Here is a 22,079-nt window from a genome sequence, read left to right as displayed (position 1 = left end):
TTAGATAAAGAATGGTAACACAGCAAGGTTGCTGGCTCAAAGACAGACTAGTTACTGATTGATATGTAAAGTTACTGGGAAGCTGCTGGAGGGAGAAGAAATGTTTGCTAAATCAAGCCTTTGTTAGTGGATCACTTGTCTAATTGAATGTCATCTGATGTGTTTTTACTGAATGTTACCGGCTTCTATTGTTAAACATTTTAAAACTATGTCTCTTCCTATAACTTGCTAGTCTGGAGAATAAATGCAAGAAGAGAACCCCAATTCGTGGTTAATTTCCCAGGTGGAAGAAATGCCTCACGCTTATGGGTTCTGGGATATTAACCCCTTTCTGGGGCTTCTCACTGCTCAGAAGAGATGGGCTTAAGTAATCTTTGGTGGCTCCATCACCCAGAAGAAAAGGGGTGACAAATCCATGGGAAACAAAGCAATAGCATGGAGTTTTGGGAGAAATGATAATGATAGGATCCAGTTTCCCCAGCAGAGTTCTTGGGAGTAGAGTCCTAACTAGTCCCACCACCACTACTACACAGCTCTAGGGTCAGAACTCTCTACTGGCTTAATTGGGCACCACTGCCCTGTTCCTAGAGAGTATGTAGTGAGACCTGAAATTTAACTGATAAATCCTAGATATTTTGATATAATAAATTTTGTCACATTTTATTTTTCTCAAAACATTATTTTCTTTAATTAACAAAATCTTTATTTCCTTAGTGAAATCTGAAGAAAATCCTTTGTAAGTTTCCTCTCAAAGCCAGCAATCTATTTGATGAACCATATGAAACTGCCATTTTTTGCAGATCAGAAATGGCCAAATATTAGCAACTTCATAGGGTTTGACCTAGTAAATGTTTTATCTGCTGTCATGGTTATAGGGCTTTCCTCCAGAGCACTGAAGTTATTGTTAATTTACATCAAATTCATTACCATCTTCTTTTTGATTTCATAGATAAGAGGTGAAAAGCCATGACATTTAGTGACGGGTTGTGTTTGTTCACATCCAGCTCTATATGGCCAAACCTGAACTCATCATGATCACTCACAACCAGCAAGCCTTCTTCTCCTATAATGTCTATTTCAGCAGTTGGCTCTCCCACATACCTAAAACAGAAATTAGGAAGGAATCTCAACCTCTCTCTCTCTCTCTCTCTCTCTTTCCTTCAGCTCTGAGCACTTAGCATTCCTGAATTTTATCAGTTGCCACCTTCCTTTCTCAGCCTCAAAGGTAACTATCGTTCAGGATCTTATCACACCTGCATTACTGTAATAGTCCCGTGAACAGTCCCCACATTTCATTTCCTCATCCCCAAACTCAAGTTCTACCGCTGACAGAGTAGCTTTGCTAATACTGTATTACAAATCTAAAATGTCCCTCTCCTGGTCAGAAACTTCATGCTTCCCTGTTGCCTAAAGTTAGACTCCAGATTCTTAAATTGTAGCCAAGTTGGTCTTGCACTTTAATTTTTGGCTTCATTTTCCTTTCCTGGCTACTGTCCCTGGAATGGCCTACCTCGCCTCACCCCATCCTGTAGCTTGGAAATCCCTACTTATCATTTAGGGCCAAACTCTGAGGCCAGGGAAGACTCCTGATCCACCATCCCTAATGCTCCAACAGCCATGATAAAGAATCACTCTCTTTTGGCTGCGCCTTCTGTACACCCAATTATAACAGTGTCCACAATGTTAGGCAATTATGTTTTAGCCGATGTCTAAGATGGTGGTGGGTGGACGGGAGGAACACCCAAAGTGGCTGCAGAGAGTTTCAGGTCCCTAGAACAGCACATTTTCCGAGAATCACAAAAAACCCCTCCCCCTTCTTCCTCACCACCACATCCCCTTCCCGCGTGTGCGAATTTCTCCACGTATAGAAAAATCCCAGCTCAGCTTAAACCCTGCTCGCTTCCCTCCCCTTCCTTCTTAGCCAATAGGAACAGTCCAGCTCAGCCCCACTGGATATAAAAGGCCCAGCCCAACTGCCCCTGCCGCTGCTCCCACTTCCGAGAGGGCAGCCCGCGTGTTCATCCTGCCTGCCTGATACACTTGGGTTGAGTCCCTGTCTCCCGGTGTGTTTCTTTTGCGCTTCAGCCAGAGTTTTTTCCTTTCACACATCGTATCTCGTTTGGTTCTTTGTGTATGTACCTCCACCCTGGCCCCTAGACTGCAATTTTCTTGAGTACACATTGGTTTATTCAACTTTCTTTTCCTGAAATCCAGCCTAGGCTTTATTACTTTATCACTCATTGTTTGTTTGAAGAGGGAACGTATCCAGTGAATGACCGTACATACTTTCCAAAAAACTCTCATCACTTGCAAATAAGAATCTGGCCTGTTTATGAGGACAGGCAGGACATAGTATAGTTTATTTCATTTTTTATTTTTAGAGAAATTACTTCTTACCATTTAATACTAAATTTTTCATCTGGATAAGACCTGTCTTGTTATTTGTTTTTCATTTTTATTTTCTTATTTTTAACTGAGCAGGGATCTCTTGAAGCCATGTACACCCAACCTATCTCTGAAGATCTTATATGTCCACCTATTTTCTTATGCACCATAATTTCATCATCAATCCAGCTTTCTTGGGGTAGTGTACAGTATGTTATTGATCTGATGTTCCACTCCACATCCCGCTGGCCAACTTCTGGGCTCACCTGTGTGGGTGGACAGCATCTCACGGGCTGGCAGCTGCCCAGCTCAAGTGCCTACCTCTTTCTCTTTCTTTGTCCAGGGCTTTCCCCAGCCCAATATGAGTTTTCTCAGCCCAGGACCAAGGTGGTCACAGAATGCTATGCATTTAATTCTCCCTGGGGCAAACTTCAAGCAACAATAGACAGGTTGGGTGGATAAATACCCCACTTCTTCGTCCCTCAGTGGAACAATTCTGATGTGTATTCTACCCAGTTCCTCAGAGTTCCCCAGTTGGATTGAGCCTTAGTTGCCCAAAGCAGTAACCCACTAATTAACATAACTTTTAGTGGCCCCTCAATTTTTCCATTCCCTTTCCTGTACTTCCTTTGACCACTTCTCAAACAAATGATCCACACCAATGTCCTTGCCATAGAGTTGCTTTGTGGAAACTAAAATTAAGATGGGTAATATTTTGGGAAAGTAGTGCCCAAATGATTCAGAACATCAATAAAACCAGGAAGTACAATAATAAAGTCACAGAATTTTAGACCAAATGAATCCATACAGATCATGTTTTCTTTCTCTCACTCTTTTCTTTCTGACTCCCTGGCTATCCTGGATTATGTCCGGAAAATTCCTTTTTTCCTAGTCACTTGGCGTGAGATGGTGTTGAATTTTTTCAAAGTAACTAAATACACAGGCAAAAGAAAAATGCAAACCAAACATAACATATCATAGAAGCATGAAACTTGACAAAGTATTAGTTTGCTAAAGCTGCTCTAATAATACTTTGTTGACGAACTGGGTGACTTAGATGTCGGAAATTTATCATCTCACAGTTCTGGAGGCTAGAAGTCTGAGATCAAGGTGTTGGCAGGGTTGATTCCTTCTGAGCTCTGTAAGGAAAGGATCTGTTCCAGGCCTCTCTCTTTTGCTGTTATATGGCCATCTTTGACCTATGTCTCTTTAGTATGCCTTCCCTCCATGAGTGTCTGTGTCTGTATTCAAATTTTTTCTTTTTAAAAGGACATCAGTCACATTGGGTAGGGCCCACCCTAATGACCTCATTTAACTTGATTATGCTCTAAAGACCCTATCTCAAATGAGGTTGCATATCAGGACTCCAGCATATCTTTTTTTTGGGGGGTGACACAATTCAACCCATAACAGTTGAATTCACAGCATGGATTCCTTGTAAAACTGAAGTGGGATGTTGCCTCTGCTTTCCTAATGCAAGTGACAGAACACCGAGAGTTGCATTCTCTTCCTCATTTCCATCCAGTCTAGTTTACTGAAGGGCTAATCTCTCACCTAAGGTAAAGTTCAGCAGTTCGTTTCTGCTGTTGAGGGCTATAAATTTTAGTCTTTTTGCAACACATTAAATATTCTTAGATAAAGTTCAAATTCATATGTCTTGAACATTATTTTTTGTGTCAGTAAAATTTAGTTTTAGTGGTGTTATTTTATCTACTGCACACTGTTAAACACAATATCCACCTGTGATGACATTTTTGTGTGCCATTGTACTCAATTGTACAATGATTGCATGAGCACCTTTAGACATGTAGTTTGTTTTCACACACACGTAAATGTTTTTTTTCTGAGATATTAGAATTAAAGCTACTGGGTTGAAGTCTATGCCCTTCAGAAGGCAATTGACAGATTTCCTTCCAAAAAGGCTCTTTGAGTTTGTTCTCCAAGAACAATACAGGAGTATATTGTTTTCCCACATCCTCACTAACACTGACCGCTATGGTCTGAATGTTTGTTTCCCCAAAATTGTATGTTGAAACCTAATCACCAATGTAACAGTGTCAGGAGATGAGGCCTTTGGGAAGTGATTTGATTATGTGGGAGAAGACTTCATGAATGGGATTGGTGCCCCTATAAAAGAGGCCCCAGAGAGCTGCCTTGCCCCTTCTACCAGGTGAGGACACAGTGAGAAGGTACCATCTATGAACCAGAAAGTTGCTCCTCACCAGACACTGAATCTGCCAGCACCCTGACCTTGGCAATCTCGAGCTCCACAATTGTGAGAAATAAACTTTTGTTGTTTGTAAGCTATCTAGTATACAGCATTGTGTTACAGCAGCCCAAATGGACTAAGAGACTAGATATTATCAGTCTGTTTCTTTAATTTTTACTATAATGAAAAATGAATAGCTTATCTCTATTTTAATTTGGATTCTTGTAATTAAAGGGGGGAAGAGAATGAGCCTATTTAATTTGTTTATTATTTGTTTATATTTCTTCTATAGGCTGCTTACTTTTAAACTTTGCTCACTTTATAATAAGTTTTTGAGCACTTTATTTATAACAGTTTATTAAATATATGCCTGTGAATTAGTTTGTTTCTTTTTCATTTTTGCATTCAGCTGTTTATAAAATGGTTTTATGTAGTGGTTTTATAAAATGGTTTATGAGTTAGGAATTGAACTTTTTTTTTCCCAAATGGAGAGTTAATTGTTCCCATCTTAACTGTTTAAAAAAAAATACAGTTTTATCCCAATTCTCTAATCTTTTTCATTGATTTTCTCTGTCTATATAGATTAAATCATATCAATTATCAATTCTTTAAATGTTTGTGGCATTTGGTAGGACAAATCCTTACTATTTGTCTTTATCTGTCTAAATTTTCTTGGCTATTTTTCTGCATCTTCTCTTCTAAATAAACTTTAGGATCAGCTTGCTAAATTCCATTTATGTTTTGACTAGAATTGCTTTCTATGCATAGAAAAGACAATCCTTTTCCCCATTTAACTTCTTTCTCATAAATCAACTGACCATAAATGTACCAGTCTATTCTTGCAGTCTGCTCTATCACACTGTCTAGATAATTGTAGTGTTATAGTAAGCCTTGAAATCTAATGGCATAATACCTCTAATTTTATACTTTTTCAACAATGCTTCCAATTTTCTAGATCACTTGCATTTCCATGTTAATTTTAGAATCAGCTTTTTAATTACTTCAAAAAGCTATGTAAGGATTTTGATTGGGATTACATTGACTTGATCAACTAATTTGGAGAACCGATATCTTAACAAAATTGAGTCCTTCAATCCACAAGTGTGTTTCCATTTATTTCAGTCTTCTTCAACTGCTATTAGTAATGTTTTGTAGTTTTCAGTGTATAAATCTAGCAGTTGTTAAATTTATTGATATTTTTTCCCTGAAAGCCCTAAATTTTTTTATGTTATTACACATGATGCTTTTAAATTTTCAATTTTTTCATATGAATATTTTATAGAAATTCAATTGATGTTTTTATATGCTGGAACTTGTATCTTGTGATGCTGCTGGGTTCACTTATGAGCCTTAATATTTCTTTTGTAGATCCCTCAGGATTTTCTAGCAATATAACCATGTGATCTCTGAATAAAGACAGTAGATATATACACATATATATGTAAAAATTCACATATATATATATACTATGTAACTAATTTATACAGTAATATATAATGTAATGATATAATTTATTTTTTTATTTATTTTCTCATTTTATCAGTAAGAACCTCCAGGGAGATGCTGTATAGAAGTGATGAGAATGTAATCTGTGTCTTGTTCCTGATTTTAATTATATATAATAATAGCTGTAGAATTTTTGTAGACATACTTTATGAAATTGAGGATCTTTCCTGTTAGTCTTAATTTTCTGAAAGGTTTTTTTCCTTGTATCATGAATGGTGTTGAACATTTTTATGTTTCTTTCTGTATCTTTTGAGACAATAATATAATTATCTCCTTATGGGTTATTCAGTAAATTAAATCAATTATTTAATATTTATGTAATACATTTATTTAATATATTTAATATAGTAATTATTTAATCTTATTTTTATTTAAAATATATTTTATATTTTTAAAAATATTCTGCCGGATGTAGTTCTTTATATTGCTAAAGAATTTTTGTATCTATGTTTATGAGACATATTGGTCTGTAATTTCCTTTTTTGAAATGTCTTTGGTGGTTTCACAGACAAATAGGAAATAGGCGTTCTATCTCCTCTGTTATCTGAACGAGTCTGCATAAGATAAGCATTACTTCTCTCTTCAATGTTGCTTATAATTTACCAGTAAAACCATCCTTTGAGAATGATTTTTATTTTCAAGTTTAATTTCTTTAATAGATATCAAGGTATTCAGATTTTTCCATTTCGTTTTGTATTTACTTTGTGAGATGGTAAACTATGTTTTTCAAGACATTTGTCAGTTTTAAGTTGTCAAATTTATTGCCATAAAGTAGCTCATACTAATTTTTATTATCATTTTAATGTCTGTAGGATCCCTACTGCAGTCCTCTATTTCATTGCTGATATTGGTAATTTGTGTCCTCTCTCTCTTTTCCTTGATTAATCTTGCTCAGGGTTTATCGTTGTTATTAATGTTTGCAAAAAAACCTGCTTTTGATTTTGTAGATTTTTGCTTTTGTTCGTTTGTTTTCTCTAATCTTAAAATGTGTTAAATTTGGGCCATTTCAACTATCTCCAACTATCTCGTTAATTTTCTGGTGTTCTACTGCGCTGTAGGGTGCCTATGGTTAACAACTAAATTTTGTATATTACATAATAGCTAAGAAGAGGCTTTTGAATGTCCTCACCACAAAGAAATGATAAATGCATGAATGGTGGACACATTAACTATCCTAATCGGATAAAAAAAATACATCATATATATATATATCAAAAAATACATCATATACATATATATATATCAGAAAATCAGATTACACCCCATATATATGTACCATTATAGTGTGTCAATTAAAATAAATTAATTAATTTTTTAAATAATTGTATATGTTTATGGGGTAGAATGAGATGTTTTGATATATGTTTACAATGTGGAATGATTAAATCAGGCTAATTAACAAATCCATCCCCTCACATACTGTTTTAGTGTGTTTTCTGTTGTTATAACAGAATACCATAGAGTGGGTAAAATTTTAAATGAAAATAAATTTATTTCTTACAGTTCTGGAGGCTTAGAAGCCCAAGAGCATGGTGCAAGCATCTGGGGAGGGCTTCCTTGCTGCAGCATAGCATGGTGAAGCCAGCACATGGTGAGAGGGCAAGAGCATGTCAGCTCAGGTCTCTCTCTTCCTGCTCTTATAAAGCCACCAGTCTCTTCATGGGGACTCCACCTCCAAATACCACCAACATATGAATTTGGAGATAAAGTTTTCAACACATGAAGTTTGGGGGACACATTCAAACCATAGCACATACTTATCTTTTTTTGATAAAAAAATTTTAAATCTACTCTTTTAGCAATTTTGAAATATGTAATGCATTATTATTTATTATAGTGACGATTCTGTGCAATAGATCACTAAAGCTTATTCCTCCTGCCTAACTGAAACATTGTATCCTTTGATCAATATCTTTCCTTTCCCCAGCTACCCCTCTGCCCCAGCTTCTGGTAACCACCATTCTACTCTCTACTGCTATGAGGTCAATTTTTGTAGATTCTGCATATAACTGAGATCATATGGTTTTTGGCATCCTGTGCCTGACTTATTTCACTTAGCATATGTCCTCTAGGTTCATCTATGTTGTCACAAATGACAGAATTTCCCCCTTTTTTAAGCTGAATATTTCCCTGTAACATTCATTTTCTGAATTTGTTGACAGCAATATCCTATGTGGCAAATATGAAAGCTTTTCTCTAAGCTATGCAATTCATCGTCTTTTATCTTTTGTTGATGCGATGGGTCTGTTCAGTAGAGATGGAAAATGAGCTGTCTAATACAAAATAATTTCTAAAAAGTAAAACAAAGTCTATGGGTATTTAAATATATATATATTTATGCTTGATCTTTTGGTATGTCAGATAAAAACTATATACATACATATACATATATGTACATAGCAACCTAGTACTATTTAATCTTTTACATGTTTACAACTTATTTGATTTGGATCTTTTCATGGATTATTTTTCTGCTTGATACACTATGGTGTCCAGAGTAAGCTTTTATTTTTAATAATAGTAATAACATTAATAATTATAATGAATGGGACACTTTTAATACCATACAAAGTGTTTTATTTTAAGTGCTTTCAGATACATTTTTGTCTATCAATGAGCTATTAAAAATTGTGACTGCTAACCTATATGGAACCCCATACCTTAAATAACTTACAAACCAGTTGTAAGTGTCACCTTCAACTCTTGAAGTTTTCTTTAGCAAGGTCACTCCCTCTTCTGGTCTCCTTTTCTCCTTGCCAAGCACAAGCAGTACATACTTTGGTAGAAAGACCACAGGTGCACTTTTCAATAAATAGAGACCATTAAAATGAAAGGTTTCTGGCTTTTTAGAAAATCATTTTCCTTTTCTCCCAGCCTTAGACCTCTTTCCATCTTTTCTTTCTCCCACACAGCTGTTGCTAATTGGCCTATCCTGAACCTGGGTCTTTTATTCTTGCACAGCTTTAATATGCAGGGCAGAATCACCCTTTCCCTTTGCCTCTGCTAGAACAGTTTGATTAAAATTCTGGAGACTGGCTAGAAAATTGTATTAATAACCATCTATAATATATGAGCAACTTCTCTGTTGTAGCCGGATGAATTCATTTATTTTTCCTTTTGTTATTGTTGGTTTATTGCCTGAATAAAAGCATCTCTGATTGCAAATTGGTCCTTATAGAGAAAGAAAATCAGGACATGCTGAAGTGCTCTTAAAGAAGCTGAGGTAATAAATGGTATGGCATGGGATGCACTTTTTAAAGAAGTAGTGTGCCCATTTGTGTCATTCAGTCAACAAAGATTCTTTAATAATGACTAATATCAGGTACTCAACTAAGTGCTGAGAATATAAAGTGAAATAAAACTCTTTCCTGCCCTCCAGGAACTTGTACAGTCCAATGAAAGATTGGAATAAGTGCATAAGTGATTATATTTTATTTTGGTAAAAGATATAATGCAGGCATGCAGAAGGCGCTATGGATTTTTACAGAAGGAATAAATAAATAAGATGAGGACAGTTAGGAAAGAGTAGATGAGGAAGAAGGAGAGAACAGAGAGACCTCAGACAGAAAGAGCGTGTTTTGAAAATGCAGAGTCATGGCGGAGTCTTGGTGGTGCCACATATAGGAACGGGAGGATGAGCTTATGTCCTCAGATAAGGAGTATGACTTTATTCTAAAACATCCTACTGAAGGATGGGAAGTTAAGCATGAAATGATTTGTCTTATAGAAAATGTCTTTGGTATCAAAGAAGAATGGATTGGAGGGGGCCCAGACTGGAGAGAGAGACTAGTTGAAAGAACCAGGTGAGAATAACTAGAGTTTTATACTATAGCTCTGGTGACTGTAGTGGGAGTGGAGAAGCGAGAACAGCAAAACAGATGGCTTGGAAAGTCAGTACAGGACTGGGATGACTAATTCTAAGTTACTCCTAGGTTTCTGGTTTGCTCAGGTGGGGAATATAACAACAATATGCTGAGAATTGGGCGTGAAGATCGATGTGTTCAGTTTTAGATATGATGAATTTGAAAAACCTATAAGACAGCTAAGGGGAAGAGTTTAGTAGACACTTGAACATAAGACTTGGAGTTCACCAGAGAAATCCTGACTCAAAACATAGGTTTCTTGAGTCATAGACCTATTACCCAATAGGTGAAGCCATGGGTGTTGATTATGTCACCCAGAAAATGTGAAAAGCAAGACAAGTAGAAAATCAAGATGGCCCTAGACAGAGAAAGGGGAGCTCCAGAGGAGACTGCAGAGGAGCCAGGGGAGAAATAGGAGAAGCCTAAGACATAAGTATGTCAAGGAGACAGAAGGGAGAAAGAGGAATTCTCAGATATTACGCAGGTCAAAAATCTTACCTGATTTTCAAACAAAATTGCAGACCAATAAGATTGGAGACTCAAACTTATTAGGATTGGGGGCATTCAAGATTGCTGAACACAGTAAAGTATGGTGAAAAGACACAATGGATGAAAAAATAGGAAATGGAAAAACAGGAACATGTTGAATTAGGGTACTGTGAAATAAACACAGATCTTTATGCTTGATCTTTTGGTAAGTCGTATAAAAACCTAAAATATTTTTTATCTTAGAACCATGAGAGAATCCCAGAGGCTTTTTGTGTCCCTGCCCTTTATCTTTTAGGCAGGTCAAGTATTTTCATATCTCTTTATGGACATGGTAACTGAGGCTCACAGAGCCATTTGTCTGATACTCTGTTAGGTATGAAAAATTGCCCCCTTCCCCAAAACATCACAACTGTGCTTTTTCCTATCCTTTTACCTCTCCTAGCAGAAAAGAAAACACTGTTTACTAGTGACTGGCTTGGGAGTCTGTACTATCTCGCTTATGAAGTTTCACACCTTTTTCTTTTTTGATGAGAGCATTAATTCTGCAATTGTGAGAATTTTGAATGAAGATAGCCAAATGTGACAAGGGTCATAAATGGATTGCCTGGTCTACCAATTCAAGGCTGCATTAGAGGCTTGGTTTTTTTGTAGTAAAGTAGCTTTCAAGGCTTTTTAAAAAAAATCGACACAAATGTCTCTTAAAGTTAAATAATATACCAACATATAATGCTAATAGAGAGCAATATATAAAACGTGCATGTGTGTATATATTATACAAAATAGATAAAGGACCAATATATAAAACAGTATCCAATATATATTAAACATTGATATTTTATTAATATAAATATATTTTATAATATATCAGATTTACAGAATGTATTTTTATATTGTTTTTCAAAGTCACTTAAAGAAGTTTTTTCAATAAACACAATTAAAATTGGGGTTATACCAGCAAGTTAAGGATAAGGTGAGTCTGCAACCAATGTCTGTCATGGCTTTTGCTTACACCACTTGGAGAGAGTCCATATTCACACAGATAAGTAGTCGTAAATGGTAATTGTTCTTTTAATACAACTTATTAGCATTATCACAATACCCACTAAGTATATAGAGGTTGCTAAGAAAGCACTGCATGAAATTTAATTTATTTAGTAGAACAGGATAACAAGTTGATGCCAATGTTGAAATTTGCTACATAATACATTTTAAAATGCTTGTTGATTTTTTCTGATTTAAAATAGTTAAAATATATTTAAAAATAAAATTTATTTATTTTTTTGTTTGTTTGTTTTATAAAATTTACAGTAAATTTCTGTCAGATCCCTGAACTATGCAATCTTTTGTGTAAAACAATTTGATGTTGCAAGTTGTCATAAACTTAGAGAAGAGCAGCAGTTTTCAATGTAGAAATATTTATAAGACCCTTTTCATTTTATAACAAAATTTTTATTTCAGAATAATTTTTAGATTTACATTAATATTGGGAAGCTGATACAGAGTTCCCATACACCCCACACCCGATTTTCCCTATTATTAACCTCTTTCATTAGTATAGTACCTGTGACACAATTAATGAACCAATATTGATACGTTATTATTAACTGCAGTTCATTCTTTACTCATACATGATTCATTCGTCATCATGTCTCCTTAGTCTCCTCTTGCTTACGACGGTTTCTCACACTTTTCTTGTTTTTGATGACAGTTTTGAGGAACACCGGTCAGATATTTTGAAGAATGTCCCTCGATTGGGATTTGCCTAATTTTTTCTTATGATTAGACTGGTGTTATGGGGTTTGAGAAGAAAGATCACAGGGGTAAAGTCTGTTCTCATCATATCATGCAATCCACATGACTTGTCATTGTTGGTGACCTTGACCACCTGGGTGAGGTTGTGTTTAGTAGGTCTCCAGCCCTTTCCATGTCGTTCTCTTCGGGAGGAAGTCGCTAGCAGAGCCCACACTTAAGGACTGGGGAGTTATGTTCCACTTCCTCAAGGGCAGAGTATCTACATAAATTATTTGAAATCATTCGGTGCAGGGCATTTATGTCTTCCCCCCCTTTTATTTTATTTAATCGTTTATTTGTATCAGTATGGACTTGTGGATATTTATTTTATATGTTGTGTTATAATCCAACACTGCTTTATGTATTTTGTGGCTCAAATTGATTCAGAATTGGCCGTTGAGAGCTCTTTCAGTTTGTTCCTGTGACCTTTGACATTCCCCATCATTACGGGTTGTTTCTTTTTAACTGTTTTTAGCACTTCCTTATTTTCTTGTACTACAAGATGGCATGAGTTCATCTTGCATATTTCCTGTCCTGCTCTTAAAATCAGCCATTTCTCCAAAGAACACTGGTTCCTTTTATTACAGAATGGTATTAGAAACCAAAATCTGGGGGCTGTGTGGGATTATTGCTCCCAGGATGTCATCACTGCTAGGTCCTCATGGCTGACAGAGCGAGGGAATATATTTGTGAATTCTGTATGTTTTTACACATATCTGTAAATATGCCTATATGCATATATTTTATATTAATATATGTATATATATTACATTAGTATTAAGATATATCTGTATCCATATTAAGCTAAACATACTGATGACTCCAACTCTAACCCACTACCTCATGGATCCATTCTGGCCTCTACTCTATGCTAATCTGCAACCTCGCATTACAGCAGTAAGAAATCTGGTTTCTACCATCTGCCATCCATCTAGTTAATTGTTCAAACCCAGTATACATGTATAGGGGTTTTAGAGTGGTTAATCCACATACCTTTGGGCAGCAACTTTATCAGTCAGAATACAGAGCTGTGGGCAATTCTTTTAGCCTTTAGTCTTATAGACTCCACTAATCATCAAACTTACTTAGGTCGATACCTTTTTTTCCCCATCCTCCTCAATGAGCTTGTTTCACACATTCATAATACAGTTAAATATTTTTGCCACATTCTATATTCAATTCTGGGATTCTGAGACCTCTTAAAAGATTTTTTAAATTTTGCATAGTTTACTTTTTTGTTGTAAAGTTCTGTGAGTTTTGACAAATGCATTGTGTCAAGTATGTACTATTACAGTATCATATGGAATCATTCCACAGCCCTAAAAAAAAATCCTTTGTGCCAAATGTGTTCAACCCTCCTCCCTTCCCCTATGGAACTCCCAGCAATCACTGATCTGTTTACTATCTCTATAGTTTTTGCCCCTTCCACATGGTCAATTTGCATCATACGGTATGCAGCCTTTTCAGACTGGCTTCTTTCATTGAGCAATATTCATTTAAGATTCATCCATGCCAGGGCTGGCCGGTGGCTCACTCGGGAGAGTGCAGTGCTGATAACACCAAGGCCATGGGTTCGGATCCTATATAGGGATGGCCAGTTAGTTCACTGGCTGAGCATGGTGCTGACAACACCAAGCCAAAGGTTAAGAAAAAAAAAAAATCCATCCATGCCTTTGCAGGCTTGATAGCTCATTCTTTGTACTGCTGAATAGTTTCCATTGTATGAATATATTACAAGTTTGCTTATTCATTCACCTTTGAAGAACATCTTGGTTACCTCCAGTTTGGGGTGATTATGTATGAAGCTGGTTATAAACAGGTTATAAACAGGAATGAACTTGGTTAAATGCAGGTTTTTAAGTTGTCAAATCAGTTAAATAAATACCTAGGAGCATTATTGCTAAATCACATTGTAAGACTGTGTTTAGCTTTGGAAGAAACTGACAAACTGAGTTCCAAAGTGGCTATGCCATTTTGCATTCTCACTAGTAATGAATGAGAGTTCTTGCTCCACATCATTGCCAGCAATTAGTATTGTCAGTTTCTTTTTGGATTTTAGCCATTCTAACAGGTGTGTAGTAATATATGATTGTGTTTAATTTGCAATATTCTAATGACAAATGAAGTAGAGCATCTTTTCATGTTTATTTGGCATCTGTATATCTTCTTTGGTGCCGCATCCAGATCTTTTGCCCATTTTGTAATTGGTCTGTGTGCTTTTTATTTTAAAAATCTGTCCTGATAATCCAAATATTTTATTTAGTTTTCTGCTAAATGACACTGCATAACCTTTCTTACTTCTTAAAATTGGGAGAATTGTTCTCAGGTCTATTCGAAGTGGTCATTATTCTTTTATATTGTGAGCTTAGCAAATACAGTCACCTATGAATCATGACAATAATAAAAAATTAACATTCGAGGCTATCAATTAATGCTGGAGGAGGGATGGAAATCAGGGAAGGGAACAGAGCTGTTTCAGAGCAGGGGAGCAGCAGTCTGGGCCCCAAACACACAAAGATGTGACTGCTCATGTGGAGTGAGCCACTAGTGCAAGCCCGGGCAGTGTGTCCATGCACAACCTAATCAGACAGCAGAAAAGCAAGTGGGAAACACTGTTCATTCTTACTACAGCCATTTGCTGTAAGCAAAGTAAATAAAAGAAAACAAGCATATTGTGTGTTCAGTTATTTCCTAGGTACTTTTACAACAGTTTTCCCCGAATCAAGGGTATAAAGTTGGCTTTGCTGCTGGGGTGATTTCTGCCGCCAAGGATACAAGCTTATTAGAGCTTGACCAAAGATGGGTTTCTCCCTACAGATGCCTTCAGCCTTTGCCCTCTTGTTAGCCAGGGCATGTAGGACTCATTGATATAGTCAGTCTCATGTCTGTGCCCTCAGAGCACACAGTATGTGGGAAAGAAAAAAATAGAGACCTCAAATTCCAGGATTACTGCCCTGAATAGACCATCAGAGGTGCCTTATGAGTCTTCCACTGGAATACAGCCTAAAAACAAAGAGTGAGTCAGAAAATGGATTTTATAGTCACTGGGAAGTGTGCCCTATGAGACATACAGTCTTCTCCTCTGCTTTTGGGCTCTCCCACTAAATGCCTTTCCAGGACTCACTCTTTGATAGGTATATCATACCAACCCTTTCCCCAGATTTGGTTGGAAAAGTGGAGAAAATTGGCCAATATTCAGTGGCATCAACAAAGGCAGACCTAAACCATCCCCATGATACACTATCCCCATGATACACTGTGCTGTGTTTATCTGCTGACCTTTATCCATATACTGTTTTCTCTTCCAGGAATGCTCTCTCTGGTGGGCTATCCAAATGCTGCTTATTCTGGAATCATCTGACCAAATTTTTCCTACTTTAAAATGTTCCTTCTTGAATTCCCAGTTCCCTAGGGATCTCTCAATTTTCTGAACTCTCATATAACTTGCACTTTAACCATTACTATAGTCTATTACATGTGTATGTATACACACACACACACACACACACATTCTGCAATTTCTCATGTGTGTTATCCTTGCTCTTTTATGAGACAGACAGGTGCATATGGCCCTTTCATAGCAAAAAGAAATAATGTGTGCTATTTTCTATATCATCCCTAAAAGTTGAGATGGATTTTACTCACAATAGTTGCTAAATAAATAATTTTAAGCAAATTGATTCCTAGTATTCAGTCTAGGAATAATGGTTGCCTTTCTTGTGTTCTTCTGCAATATGGGTCCCCTAATATGTCTTAATATGATTCTATTTCACACATTCCTTTAGTACACATCTATCAAGTACCTAATACTATGTCATAGCATTGTATTATGTATGTAATATATTAGTATCTAGTGCACTGTCACAGATGTTGGAAATAAAATGATATATAACATATGGTCTTTTCCCTCAAGGAGTTCATAATTTAGACCTACCGGGCCATAATGCAGCACTAGGAAGAGTTAATATTGCTAGCTACATTCCCAGGCTACCAATTCTATCATGAATTTTGTAGGTACAGAGCCTGGTGTTCATCTGGAGAAGCAAAGTAGACAGATTATGTCAGGGACTTGCAAATATCTGGTAGACTAAAACAGAAATGGAGAGCTTTCATTCCCTCTAAGAGGTAATAAAACCTGTAGTAAAATATATCAACAACAACAACAAAACACATAGTCAAACTTAATAGCAAGAAAGGAAATTTCCAGATGCTAAACAGGAAAAAAGTATGGAGGGTTGGAGTTGTCTGCCTTTGAGGAGTGAATATACATTTTAGACAGCTGGATTTCAGTGGCCCTCACAGGGCAGAAGTGAAGGCTATGGGCCCAGAGGGAAATGAGGAGCTGCTGGGGGCCCTGTGCACAAACATGGGACCCCAGTAGGGCCTTCCTGTGGGTAAATAAAGGTTTGAAATTTTTTTCGTACCATCATGAGAATCTTGAAAAAAAACCCTCAGAAATACAATTCATTAAACAAATTAATAAAGTTGGCTATGTTAAAACCTAAAATGCTTGTATGATAAAAGACCTCATTAAAAAGTTAAAATATGATGGCAGACTAGAAAAAGATACCGTATTTTCAACACATATAATATGGATTAATTTCTAGAATGAACAAGAATCCTATGTATCAGTAGGAAAATAAAAAACAGTCTCATAGAAAACATGAGCAAGCAAATAAAACTCAGTCTGAGAAGGACTCCAATGGCCTACAAACCAGGGGTGGGAAGAAGCTCTTCCCCACTAATAACCAGAGAAATGCAAAATGACATGGTAATATTAAAAGTCAGGCCATCAGATTGAATAGTATTAAAAAAAGATGAATAATAACAAGCGTTGGCGGGGGTGGGGGTTGGAATGGGAATTCTATATTGGACTGGAACGTAAATTGATACCACTTTGGAGGGCAATTTCACCCTCTAAAAGTTAAAAATGTACATAATACATGACCACTAATTCTATTTCTAAGTAAATTCCTGCAGAAATTCTTTCATATCTGCTTGAGGAGACATGTATAAGAATGTTTATGGAATCATTATTTACAACTGCAAATTTCAGAAATTATGTAGAAGACCATGCACTGGGGAGTGGATAAATAAAACATGGTATATTCTTGTGAGGGAATACTACAGAGCAGAGTCGGCAAACCACAGCCCATTGCCTGTTTATGTCAATAAAGTTTTATTGGAAGACAGCCATGCCTATTCATTTCCCGTAGAGCTGATGGCTGCTTTCACACTAAAGCAACAGAGTTAAATAGTTGTGACAGAGACTATATGACTCACAAAGCCTGCAATCTTTATCATCTGGCCCTTTACAGAAAATATTTGCTGATTCTGGCTATAGAACAATTGAAAATAAATGTTTCAGCATGAACGGATTTCAAAAACAATGTTGAGTGAAAATTACAAGTAGCAGAAAGAAGCATACCATTAATTTCATTCCTATTAAATTGTAAAACAGAACAGTCCAATAAGTTAGTTATGGTCACTTTAGGTAATACATTTTTAGAATCTCAAAAGTAAAAATTTTCATCAAAGTCATGATAGTGGTTCCAATTCTGAGGAGAGAGAAGGAAGAAGGATTCAGAAGATTACAAAAGGGAGTTCAGCTGGTGATGAAGGGGTTTTTGTCCTTAAGATATATTTAAAAGAAGGACAAAGCAGCCATCTTTTCCCTGCTTGTAATAATTAAGCCATGACTTGTCAAAAAGCTCTGTATGAAGGAGGAGGCAGCAGAGCTCCACTTCTGCCCTTTTAGGACTCTGCACTTACCCCGAAGGAAGAATTAAAAATAAGCACATTCAAGGAAGCAGTGACATTCAAGGAAGTGGCTGTGGCCTTCACTGAGGAGGAGCTGGGACTGCTGAACCCTGCCCAGAGGAAGCCAAGATGTGATGGTGGAGAACTTCAGAAACCTGGTCTCAGTGGGGCATCAGTCCTCCATACAAGATAGAATACATATAGAAATAGAAGAAAATCTTGGGGTGATGAAGACAGCAATGCAAAGAAAGAGAAACTTAGGAGAGAACATAGTGAGTTAAGGACTGTTCAAGACAGAGTATCTCATGAAAAGCTTTCCTGCTGGCAAATCTGGCAACAAATGACAAGTGACTTAACCATGATAAATAATTCTCAGTTTCACAAACAAGGTGATTCCCCCTGCCGGGTTGGGGCAGGACTATCTATTCAAATTTGTGAAGATGATACTGACAGTCCAGAGTTCCCAACCTTGAGATTCCAGGATTCTTGGAGGAAAACTTTCCTGACTGAGTCACAGAATTATCAGAATACGTATCAGCAAATTTCTATGAAAAATAAACTATGTCAGTGTAAACAGGGCATTGACCCCATCAGTTGGATTTTGTATCACTATGAAGATCAAAGAGTACAGAAAAGTGATGATTATGGAAAAGACAGCATGAAAATTTCAACATTTGACCAGAATAGTATGATTCATACAGGGCAGTAACCCTGTCAGTGTAATAAGTGCAAGGAAACCCTCAACAACCTCTCCAACTTTGATCTTCATTAGCAATTACACTCAGGAGAGAAGTCTCATACATGTATCGCATGTAGAAAGGCTTCTGTTATAGCTCACATGGAGGAAAAACATGTGTGATGAGTGTGGCAAGGAATTCAGTCAGAGCTCACATCTACAAACCCACTGAAAAGTCCACACTATGGAGAAACCATACAAGTGTGAGCAATGTGGGAAAGGTTTCAGTGTAGATCAGCACTTCATGTTCATTGTAAAATTCACACCAGAGAAAAACCTTGTAATCATGAGGACTGTGGGAGGGTCGGTCAGGCCTCTCATCTTCAGGAGCATCAGAGACTCCACACTGGGGAGGAACCGTCTAAATGTGATGCTTTTGGTGAGAGCTTCAGTCGGAATTCACTTCTTCAGTCCCGTCAGAGAGTCCATACAGGAGAGAAGCATACAAATGTGAGGAGTGTGGGAAGGGCTTCATTTGCAGCTCAAACCTTTACATTCATCAGAGGGCCCACACAGGAGAAAAACCCTATAAATGTGAGGAATGTGGTAAAGGCTTTAGTCATCCTTCAAGTCTTCAGGCCTATCAGGGAGTCCACACTGGAGAGAAATCATACATATGTACTGTGTGCGGTACAGGCTTTACTCTGAGTTCAAATCTTCAAGCCCATCAAAGAGTCCACACCGGAGAAAAGTCATACAAATGTAAGGAGTGTGGGAAGAGCTTCAGGAGAAACTCCCGTTATAAAGTTCATCTAGTTGTCCACATGGGAGAGAAACCTTACAAATGTGAGGAGTGTGGGAAAGGCTTCACTCAGAGTTCAGGACTTCAGATTCACCAGCTGATCTATACTGGTGAGAAACCAAACAAATGTGAAGAGTGTGGGAAGGGATTCAACTGTAGAGCAGATCTTAAAACTCATTGTAGGATCCACACAGGAGAGAAACCGTGTATTTGTGAGGAGTGTGGGAAGGTCTTCAGGCAGCGCTCAAATCTCTTGGCCCACCAGAGAGTCCACAGTGGAAAAAAACCTTTCAAATGTGAAGAGTGTGGGAAGAGCTTTGGTTGGAGTGCCCATCTTCAAGCCCACCAAAAAGTCCACCCTGGAGAAAAGCCGTACAAATGTGAGGAGTGCGGGAAGGGCCTCAGGTGGAACTTGAATCTTGACGTGCATCGGAGGGTCCGTGCAGGAGAGAAACTGTACAAATGTGATGTGTGTGGTAGGGTCTTCAGTGAGTCGTCACAGCTGCTGTCTCATCAGAGTTCACACAGGGTTTGGAGGATGTCACAAATGTGAGACATGTGGTAAGAGCTTCAGGTGACAATCAAATCTTACAATTCATCATAGAATCCATGTTGATGACAAATCCCATAAAAGCAATAGGGGTAGTAAGAACATCCGTGAATCCACACAGAAAAAATGTTCTATAAAATGATTTTTTTGAAGACTCAGGTGTCACATGAATTCTTCCAGCCATCATGTCTCAAAAGAAAAATCATTTGTTTCATTAAAGTCAGTGTTTCAGCCACAGTTCCTCATGTCCTGATTGTCCAGGGACCACACAGCAGAGGACTCTTGTAATCGCTATATCAAAGGCTTCAGTCAGAACCCTGACCCTTATCAAATGTTACTCAGAAGAAAGGCCTCAGAAAGGAAAAGAGTTTTATCAGGGCTTTTACAAAAGCATGATGAATATGCCAAACGTAGGGTCCACTAGAATGTTAACTCCATAAGGACAGAGACTGTTCACTACTGAGTCAACGTGACCTTATCACTGCCAAGTACTCCACAGGTGCTCAATATCTGTTAAATTAATAAGTGGGGAAATGTATAATATTTGAACATTGTGTTGAGATCACCTCCAGAGTATCATAAATTTGTATTCAAGAGACATGAGAACTCCTGATCAAGTTAGCAGAACAGACGGTCTCCAGTGTCACCCTTATGCACAATCAACCAATTTACAACTATTAAAAAGGAACGACTGACAAACTGGGGCCACTGGAGCTCAGGGGAAGAGGAAGAGAGACCTACAGAGTGCATGAAGGCAGGAGAAGCCCCAGTGAGAGAAAGAAGGGACCTCTCTAACCATTTTGAGCCCCAGCCACTTCCAGGCAGGCCTTGGTGAGCACATGGAGCAAGAGATGGCAAAAGTTGCAGCTGTGCCCTTCCTATGAGTTGCTTGGAGGCAGCAGGGGAGAAGAGGGCCTTGGTAGCCCCCAGGCCAGCAAGACCACTAACAGGGTTCCCATGGATCCATGTAGGAGAAAGGGGCCTCAGACAACTGAAAAAAAGGAGCCACCAAGAGGCCAGTGAGTCAGTGCAAGGGACTAGTGCACAGCCCACCCCATAGGAAGTGTTTGGAGTGTGGGCAGTGGGGGAGATGGGCCCACCAGGGGAACATTGGGCACAGCATGGACAGCTGATCTGCCCCCCAGTCAGCACAGGACCATTACATGGAGACTGGTCAGGAATACAGAACTTCAGGGGCTGCAGTGGAAACTCAGGACCAGACCAGTGTTTCCATGCAACCTAGGTGTACCAGACCTCACAAGACCTGGAAGTGCTTACGAGGTCAACAGTTAAAACCTGAGCTGCACAAAAAGCTGCCCCCAAACAGCAATTTAGCTCAACCACAGGGCTCAAGTACTGGTCCCCACAGGAAGTTTCCCCATTTTAGAAGTAAGCAAAGGACAAAAAATTAGTTCCAGTGCAGAGTTTGAGTGGTGGAGGTAGCTAATAATCCAACACAGAACTGAAAGAAAACACAAAAAATCCACAGATCAAAGTTCCAATATTAACCAGTGAAGGTCTAATACCACCAAAGAACACCTATAAAACCTAGAAAGACCAAAAGCCCTCCAGGTTCTCAAGCTGGGTTGGGGGAGGGCTGAGGGCCTCAGCCACACACCACTGACATCCACATCCAGCCCAGCAACAACCAACCAGCCACTTCTGGAAGCACGCAGGGTTCCCTTGCCAGAATGAAGGGGGTGCCACAGGCCTTGACCACACCTTCCCCTCCTTCCCCCTCCTCCCACCCTAGGCTCCCTCCCCCTTCCCGTCTCCTCTTCCCCCAACTGCTCCACAACAACATCTTAGAATGTAAAAAAACAATAATGATAATAAATAAATGAATTTAGTACATCAATAAAATAAAATATATGTAAAAGAAACATAACAAGTACAAAAACTTTCTTAATTCTGCTTAACTGCCATATTGATATTTGATATATTTTCTCTAATCTATTCTGTGTTTTAATTTTTTAATTAAAAAAGGGACAGAAAAGCTGGATTCCAGCTGGTAGCTGTCAATGCTTAGCTTACATCCCCCTGACCCT

At 37.9% G+C, this 22,079-nt stretch overlaps 1 pseudogene; it reads left to right on the top strand.

The window, feature by feature from the left end:
* The window catches only part of LOC103599084, a 109,726-nt pseudogene extending 89,553 nt beyond the window's left edge, over nucleotides 1–20,173 (top strand).
* Nucleotides 20,174–22,079: the final 1,906 nt, after the last annotated feature.

The sequence above is a fragment of the Galeopterus variegatus genome, unplaced genomic scaffold, assembly GCF_000696425.1.
Source record: "Galeopterus variegatus unplaced genomic scaffold, G_variegatus-3.0.2 Scaffold2845, whole genome shotgun sequence".
Taxonomy (NCBI): domain Eukaryota; kingdom Metazoa; phylum Chordata; class Mammalia; order Dermoptera; family Cynocephalidae; genus Galeopterus; species Galeopterus variegatus.
Note: the sequence above shows the minus strand (reverse complement) of the source record. Positions and strands in the feature narration are given on the sequence as shown.